General features: G+C 37.6%; 1 pseudogene; it reads right to left on the bottom strand.

The window, feature by feature from the left end:
- Positions 1-6,769: 6,769 nt before the first annotated feature.
- Positions 6,770-6,869, bottom strand: LOC123454306 (annotated as a pseudogene).
- Positions 6,870-8,353: the final 1,484 nt, after the last annotated feature.

Here is an 8,353-nt window from a genome sequence, read left to right as displayed (position 1 = left end):
CACTAGATTTTTCTGTATTTCTAAGTCCTCATGTATATAATCAGAACTTTTTACAATTTCTTATACTCAGGAAAATTTGGTAGTATTTGATCTGCAGGATTTGAAGCATAATGCACATGTAGAGTTTGTAGAGGGTTCTAGGCAGAAAGCTTCTATTCATTAAATTTAAGTCAGATACTACGTCTTGTTTTTCTGGGAATCATGCAGGTTCTGAAAAGAGCCATAGAAGAGTGCTTGTGAGAAATATAGAGGTGCTGGTTTGTGGGAACATGTAAACTATTTTTCCAAGTGTGTTCACTTAGAAAGATCCAATAAATTATAGATATTAAAGTATATGACCTTGACTTAGGAGCTGTATGACTGCAGGCAGAACTAATGCCTTTTGTATGTGGCTTAGAGTCATTAGTGGAAGCTGGCTCATGGGACCTAAGAGCTCCACTAGGGCTATGAAAAGCCACAGGGAAGCAAGGGGCAGTGAAAACCAATGTGTGGAATATTCGAACTCCATCTGACAGGTACAACATCATAGGCAGGTAGTTTCCAAGAGGGTCTATGCTTCAGAAAAATCATTTGCAGCCAGAAGTACTAAAAACAATTGGTGTTTTAAAATCTTTTTTCACATATCAGCTACTGTACTTGGTAGCTTATAAGTCAATTTACTGCTTGTTGTAGTTAGATCCTCATTGCTCGGATGAACATCCAGACAGACACAGCTTATCGGGGAGATGGGTTTATTTCAGGCTTACAGAATCCAGGAGAATGCCATCAATGGTATAAGAAGCTAGTCAGTCCCATAAATGCATAGCAGAAAGACACCATCAAACACCCAGCACCACAAAACACCAGCAAGCATGAATTACCAGAGTTCAAACTGTTCTCTCCAAACCTTTGGACTGGAATTCAGTTACACTCCCAGACACACCTTAGGGCTGGATTCCAAGATCTATCCCCAATGACACCTCTTCCCAACGTAGGGCTCCACCCACTGGAGACTCAAAAGTCAATCCTGAGTCTATGGAGTCATATATTCAAACTACCACACTGCTCAAGACAGCTTTTTAAAATAGAAAATACTGCCCCATTATAGAGATGAAAGAGTCACAGAAAGTTTACCAAAATGTATGGGCTGAGGGCTGGAGGGATGGCTTAGCGGTTAAGACTTTTGCCTGCAAAGCCAAAGGACCTAGGTTTGATTCCCCAGGACCCATATTAGCCAGATGCACAAGGGGGCGCACACATCTGGAGTTCATTTGCAGTGGCTGGAGGCCCTGGTGTGCTCTCTCTCTCTCTCTCTCTCTCTCTTTCCCCTCTCTTTCTCTGTCAAATAAATAATTTTTTTTATTTTAAAGTACCGGGATGAGATTTGAACTCAGAAATTCTAACAGCCCCTACTTTTAACCACAACACCACAAAGTGAACAGATGCTGAGAAACAAAAGTAGCAAGAAGAGGAGTTAGTGAACAAGATGATAAAATGGGGCATAAGTGAGTGAAGACAAATGCTAGTAAGAGGAATAAGAAAATTAGTTGGCAAACTATCAAATACTAAGAAATCAAATATGTAGGATGTTGTTCATATTCTTGGTTTAGAAAATTAGTTACATGGTGATGTTTTAAGTCATAATCCTCTGTAAAGGCAAGTTCAAAATTTGCAACCTTTAATGTGTTTAAACAATTTATAATTAGTGTTTAATGTTGTGTTCCATGTTTCATTGCCATTCTCATCTCCATGTTGCCAGTGGTCAGCTTGATGTCTCACATGAATCTGGTACTTATTGCAAGACCTGAGAAGCAGCAGGGCCACAATGTATCAAAGAAGAGTGAATATGTAGAAGAAGATGGTCAATAAGACAAATTAAATTTTGGTGCTGGGGATGTGGTTTAATTGGTAAAGTACTTGACTAATATGCAAAACTTCTCAGGTTCCATCCCCAGCACCTGACAAAATGGGTGTAGGGATGCACACATGCCATCCAAGTACTCAGGAAATAGAGGACAAAATGGGTGTAGGGATGCACACATGCCATCCAAGTACTCAGGAAATAGAGGCAGAAAGATAAGAAATTCAAGGTCATCCTTAGTTAGGACTTTAAGCAAGGGCTTAGAGTCATTTGGGGCTACCTGCGTCCCTGTCTTAAAAAAATGAGGTAAATTTTGAATAGTAAGGTTGAAGATACTGCAATATTCAGAGGCAATATTGAGCAATTAGAAATTCACAACAAATTAAAGAACAGTTTAAGACAGTAATAAATATTAACGAAATTTATATAGTCATGGGCTGGAAAGATTGCTTAGTAGTTTTTTTTTTTGAATTTTTTTTCTTTATTTATTTGAAAGTGACAGACAGAGAAAGAAAGAGGCAGAGAGAGAGAGAGAGAGAGAGAGAGAGAGAGAATGGGCGCACCAGGGCTTTTAGCCACTGCAAACGAACTCCAGACACGTGTGCCCCCTTGTGCATCTGGCTAACGTGGGTCCTAGGGAATCGAGCCTCGAACTGAGGTCCTTAGTCTTCACAGGCAAGCACTTAACTGCTAAGCCATCTCTCCAGCCCTGCTTAGTAGTTAAGGCATTTGCCTGCAAAGCCGAAGGACCCAGCTTCGATTCCCAGGACCCATGTTAGCCAGATGCACAAGGGGACACACACATCTGGAATTTTTTTTTTTTTTTTTTTTTTTTTTTTTTTTTTTTTTTTTGTTTTTTGAGGTAGGGTCTCACTCTGGTCCAGGCTGACCTGGAATTAACTCTGTCATCTCAGGGTGGCCTTGAACTCATGGCGATCCTCCTACCTCTGCCTCCCGAGTGCTGGGATTAAAGGCGTGCGCCACCACACCCGGCCACATCTGGAATTTGTTTGCAGTGGCTAAGGCCCTGGCACACCCATTCTCTCCCCCACTTTCTCTGTCAAATAAATAAATAAAACTGGGGAAAAAAGAAAATTATATAGTCAATAAGGTAGATAATTAAGTCCCAAACTAAACATAGTAATTAACATGCAGCACTTAGTAGTTAAGCTACACTAAGCCCTAAGAGTGCTTGTATTAATCCTTATTATCACACACAAAGCAGGTGTGCATGTAATCCACATTTTATTGGTAAGAACAAGAGCTTTGACAAGTTCAAAAACCCAGAAAGCTTGCCTCCTTCATTTTCCACACATGAAAAACCTACTCACACTTTATTCCCAGTTTGCACATACAAATTTCTTCTTTTATGTATTTAACTTGTATAATAAAGTTCATTTGGGTACTCTTTTGGAGTTTAATGTGTTATACACTTGCTGTCAGGACTTAACATTTTAAGGTGATTTTTTTTTTCTCAGAGCCTCAGCTGGTTGTTAAGACATGCCTGAGAATCACAAATATTATATCTTCAAATCAATTGCTTACTTAATCTACCCAGGAAGTTCATCAAGTTGTCTGCCAGGCCATATAGACTACCTATATCATCAGGATACTCATGGTGCCCTTTCAGCCTGTATAGACCTCCTGAACAGACCTGACAACTGGAAAAAGGCTTGAGTTCTTCTATGTGTTAAAAATGGCCTTTCAGAGTGTGTTTCACTAGAAGACCCTAGGGAGGATTTAGTAGATTTATTATACATACTAAGACTGGCAAAGAGTTTCAAAGTATATATGTTATAGTATATTAGTATCATGTCAAAAACCAAAAAAATAAAACATACATAACCATCATTTTATTTCTAAAATATATTGTTCATGAAAGAAATATATATCTTCCAGTTTGTTCAAGTACCCTCACTCTATGCTTCCCAAAGATTATAATCTAGATCCAAAGTAAGTTTTTAACTTATTTTGACTTTTGAAAAAAATAATAAAATTATGATTTAAAGGCTATGAATTGAATATGGTGAGTTCTGAAAATTACTTTTCTTTAGTATATGACACCCACCAGTATGGAATTCTCAGGCTGAAGTTATTCCTTTTAAATTGTTGGCAAGTAGAGACAGCTTTGTGGTTCATAATGGTGAGCTATGATGCTAAGAAAATACCTCTAGACTCTCCAGGAAGGAAATATTATTTAAATGTTTAAATGTTTACAGATGAGGGAATAAAATGGTCCTGAAACAAGTACAAGAGGCCTTTATGACCAACCCTGCGGGGGAGGAACAAATGCTTCTTTATGTGTCACCACATAGTCAATTGTGTTTTAAATAAAATGAATGTACAAGAAGTTCTTTCTAAAGTATTGGTATGTAATTTTGGAGCTTAATCTTAATTAATGAACAATAAACAACCTTAGAGCTTACTCTTGCTAGAAGTTTCTTTGTTGGGGAAAAGCAAGAATCAGGCTCACAGGGTGTAAGACAACTCTTTTTCTTTTTCTTTTCCTAACCCAAACAAAGAAATAGACTCTAAGGTTGTCAGTTCATGTAGATTCTTTATAGAAACATGGAAAGATTAAGGAACAATCTTCACACCTAAGAAGGCTGAAGCTGTGCTGGGGGATTGCTCACTGGTTAAAGGCCCTTGTTCGTAAAGCCTTCCAGCCCAGGATGCAATAGCACCTGCATAAAGCTAGATGCACAACATGGTGCACATGTCCCATACAGAGTTCATTTGCAGCACCAAGAAGCCTGGCATACCTATTTTCTCTCTCTCTCAACCTCTCTGTCTCTCTTTCTATTTCTCCTCTCTTTCTCAAGTAAATAAAAAATTAAAAGAAGGCTGAAGCTTCAAGTCCTGATAATGAATTTGCCTCTGGTCCATTTGTCCTTGCCTTTTCCTCTATCTTGTGTTTAGCCCCTTGCACCACTCCCTTACTGGACTACAACACTCACTGATTACCTGCTACCTATGGAATTCTGAGACATATATGCTCATCTCAGGATTGTCTGAGTATACATTTTTGATAAAGCATTATTATGACTGTCAATGATACAAAACGTCAGACGTGGTGATGGTGAAGCATGCCTATAAGCCCAAACTTGGGAGCTAAGGCAAGAGGAGTGTGAGTGTGAAACAAGCCTGGCTACATAATGAGTTCCAGGTCAAGCTGGACTGTGTCATATAGTTAGATCTCACCTTAGAAAGCGATAAAAGTAAAGAAAGAAACAGAATGAAGGAAAAGAGAAAGAGCGAAAGAAAGAAAAAAGAGAAAATAAAAGGAGAAAGGGAAGGGAGTATCAAAATAACAATATTGGGCTGGCATATAGCTCAATTGGTAAAGTGCTTGCCTTGCAAGTATGAGGGTGTAAGTTCAGATCTCAGTATCTACATGAATGCTGAGCACTAGAGAAGTGAGATGGGCATGGTTACCTAAGAGCTGGCTGGCCAGCCAGTCTAGTCTAATTGGTAATCACCATATAAATGTGAGACGCCATCCCAAAAAGAGGTGGACAACAAACCAAGACTGTCCTCTGGTCACACGTATACCTGTGCACATACACATATAAACATGCACACATATGCATGCATGCCACACACACCTCCACATGTAAAAAAGAAAAAATGAAAAATTTGAAATATAATCTTCTCCTTTAATTTATCATTCATAGAGAAGCCTTAATCCATATCGCTGATGGACTGTAATTGAAACTTGTTTTTGTCTCTATGACCTCAAAAATGAGGTAATCACACCTCCATAATTCAGCCTGCTTATTGTCAAGTATCTTGAACATCAGGAAATTGTTTAGGCAATCCGTGTGTGACATGCACACAGTTCATGTATGCATGTTCTTATGTTGTGTGATTGCATATGTATATGTGTTCATGTGGAGGCCAGAAGTCAACCTTATTTTTGTGAAATAGGTTCTCTTGCTGAATAGATTTGACTAGATTAGATAGCAAGTGAATCAGAAATTCCCCTGTACCTCTCAGTGCTAGGTCTATAAGTGTGCACTACCATCCTCAGATTTTATGTGGCTGTTGGAGACCCAAACATAGGTCCTCATGAGTGTGCACTAAACACTTTACATATGAAGCCATCTCCTCAGTCCCAGGTAATCTTCCGAGTGACAATTACTGATGTGCAAGATGTTAGGCACCAGATCAAAGCCCAGAATGCAATAATGAATGGATAGTCCTTGACTTCAATTTGCTTATGTTGAACCAAAGTGCTAAATAATATAGAGGTTACAGTGATAAGCTACAAAAGCAGATTTCCTTGATAGGATTTTAGCTGCTGCAACTTAGTATTTCTGGATCTTGAGGAAATTCTTTTACTCTTTTTTCTGTCTTCTCATATATAGAATGGAGATGCCAGCAGTTATGAGGAAAATGTAAGCAGAAACTATTATTCTTTATATACTCAGCAGTAGATAATGAAGGGTTTACTCTAATTGAAAGCCAAACATGATTTAGAAAGTCTCTATCTTTCTGAATCTGTACTTCTGTAGCAAATCAGCCTTGTTCATTTAACATTCATGAAACTTAGTATCTATATCTTGTTATCTCACCAAATCTCACTTAACATGATAGTATTTTCCTGAGTGGTTTGACCATTATGCCTTAGACTCTGAAAATGGCTCAAAGTCCTCAAGAATAGCTGTTTGCTGCACAGGTGAGAACTGAAAGCCCTGAAATGGATCAGGATTTATTTATCCTATTAGAAAATTGGCAAGCAGAGTCAGAAATAAGCCTATTGTTTTTATTTTTCTTTTCACAACATTGCTGTAAAGAAAGTAGTTTGTTCTGAGATAGACTGATTCTATCAGACAGACCCTAGCACTATGAAGCTGGTGCTCCTAGGAAATCTGAACACAGATCTGATTTTTTTTTTAAATTTTTTGTTCATTTTTTAAGTATTCGAGAAAAAATATGGAATGCTTCACAAATTTGTGTTATCCTTGTGTAGGGGCCTTGCTAATCTTCTCTGTTCCAATTTTAGTATATGTGCTGCCGAAGCGAGCACACAGATCTGATTTTTAAAGACTTTCTGGTCAGTTGCACTTTATTTTCTCATGGTCTCATTTTGGAAATAATGTGAGCCAAGCTTCATTTCATCTAGTCATAACACAACCTTCAGTTAGAATCACTGAACTTTATATTATGTTCAGGTCCCTGCCATGAGTCAAGACAAGTGTTATAACAGAATTAACACATAATACCCTTGATTTCCCATGGATAAATCTGTAATTTAATGCCTTCAGTTAAATATGACTATGGCTACAGAGGCAGAAATAGGTAAATAGTAATAACAATTGATAATGATATCACTCTAACAAATATAAAATATGATAGGAAGGAAAACAGATGATTAGCCTTCTAGTATAAAATTGTGAATTCCTTATTCTATTAACTATTTGTTCTAGACACATCTAATCAGAATCTTGAAGTTGAGGGAAGCATAAATAGAAGATAAACACATAGATTTTGAAAGAAATTCCCTAAAATCATTATTTGTGGTGAATGAGGGAGGTCCTAGGCAAGTACCCAACCACTGAGCTATATCACCAGCCCCATAATTACTAACCCTACATTAATCTTTTATACATTTATTCCCCTTGATAGTTAAAAAGCAAAATATACTTCTATGTACCTGAATGATAATCAAACAATGAAATAAAACATCAAATCATGCTGCTACACCATGGACCCACAGCATATCAACAATAAAACATTTTCTCCTGAAAGTCTTGGTGTTCAATCACCTAGTCCCTTTTCCTTTGATGTAGCATGCAAATAGATTACTTTCAAAATGACTTCATAATGGGGTCTGGTGTTCTTATAATGAGGTCATCAACCTTGGTCCAGCAGCAGAATTCAGCCTTGAAGAAAACTCTTGGGTGAAGGAATTCAAGAAAAGGACAGATCCACTTTTTCCTCATGGAAATACCAAAAGCATTCTTCCTGGCTTTCTTAGCTACTGGCTATTACTCAGGTAAGGATTTGTCAAAACAGCCTTGAAGAAGAAGTAAATATTTGCTCTTCTGCGGAAAGGGACAAGTTAATAATAATTGCGATTTAGATGTAGAAGATTTCAAAACTCAATCTTTTCTCAGAGATGAAGGATTTACTACTTCAACTAAAATTAATATCAGTGCTTGACTTGTTTTGTTAATACCCCAAGAACTCTGCCATAGACAAATAAGGCACTGTAAGAGATCTATAAAGACTGCAATGAACAACTAACAGATAATGTGGCCTTCTGTTTTGAAAATCACATTTGAATCCTCTCTATCTTTCTTTCTCTCTCTCTTCTAATTCTCCGTGCATGTGCTAATATGAGCATGTGTGTGTGTTTGCTGATGTGTATACACAAAAACATTCTACACAAAGTATCAAGTTCTGACAGAGCTTACTACCAAAATACTACCAGATGAAATCAAATCTCAAGAAAGAACTCAATTCTTCTCACTTCCATAAACATATCAATAGAAGCCAATGTGGTGATTT

This window comes from Jaculus jaculus, chromosome 13 (genome assembly GCF_020740685.1).
Source record: "Jaculus jaculus isolate mJacJac1 chromosome 13, mJacJac1.mat.Y.cur, whole genome shotgun sequence".
In the NCBI taxonomy this organism is placed as follows: domain Eukaryota; kingdom Metazoa; phylum Chordata; class Mammalia; order Rodentia; family Dipodidae; genus Jaculus; species Jaculus jaculus.
Note: the sequence above shows the minus strand (reverse complement) of the source record. Positions and strands in the feature narration are given on the sequence as shown.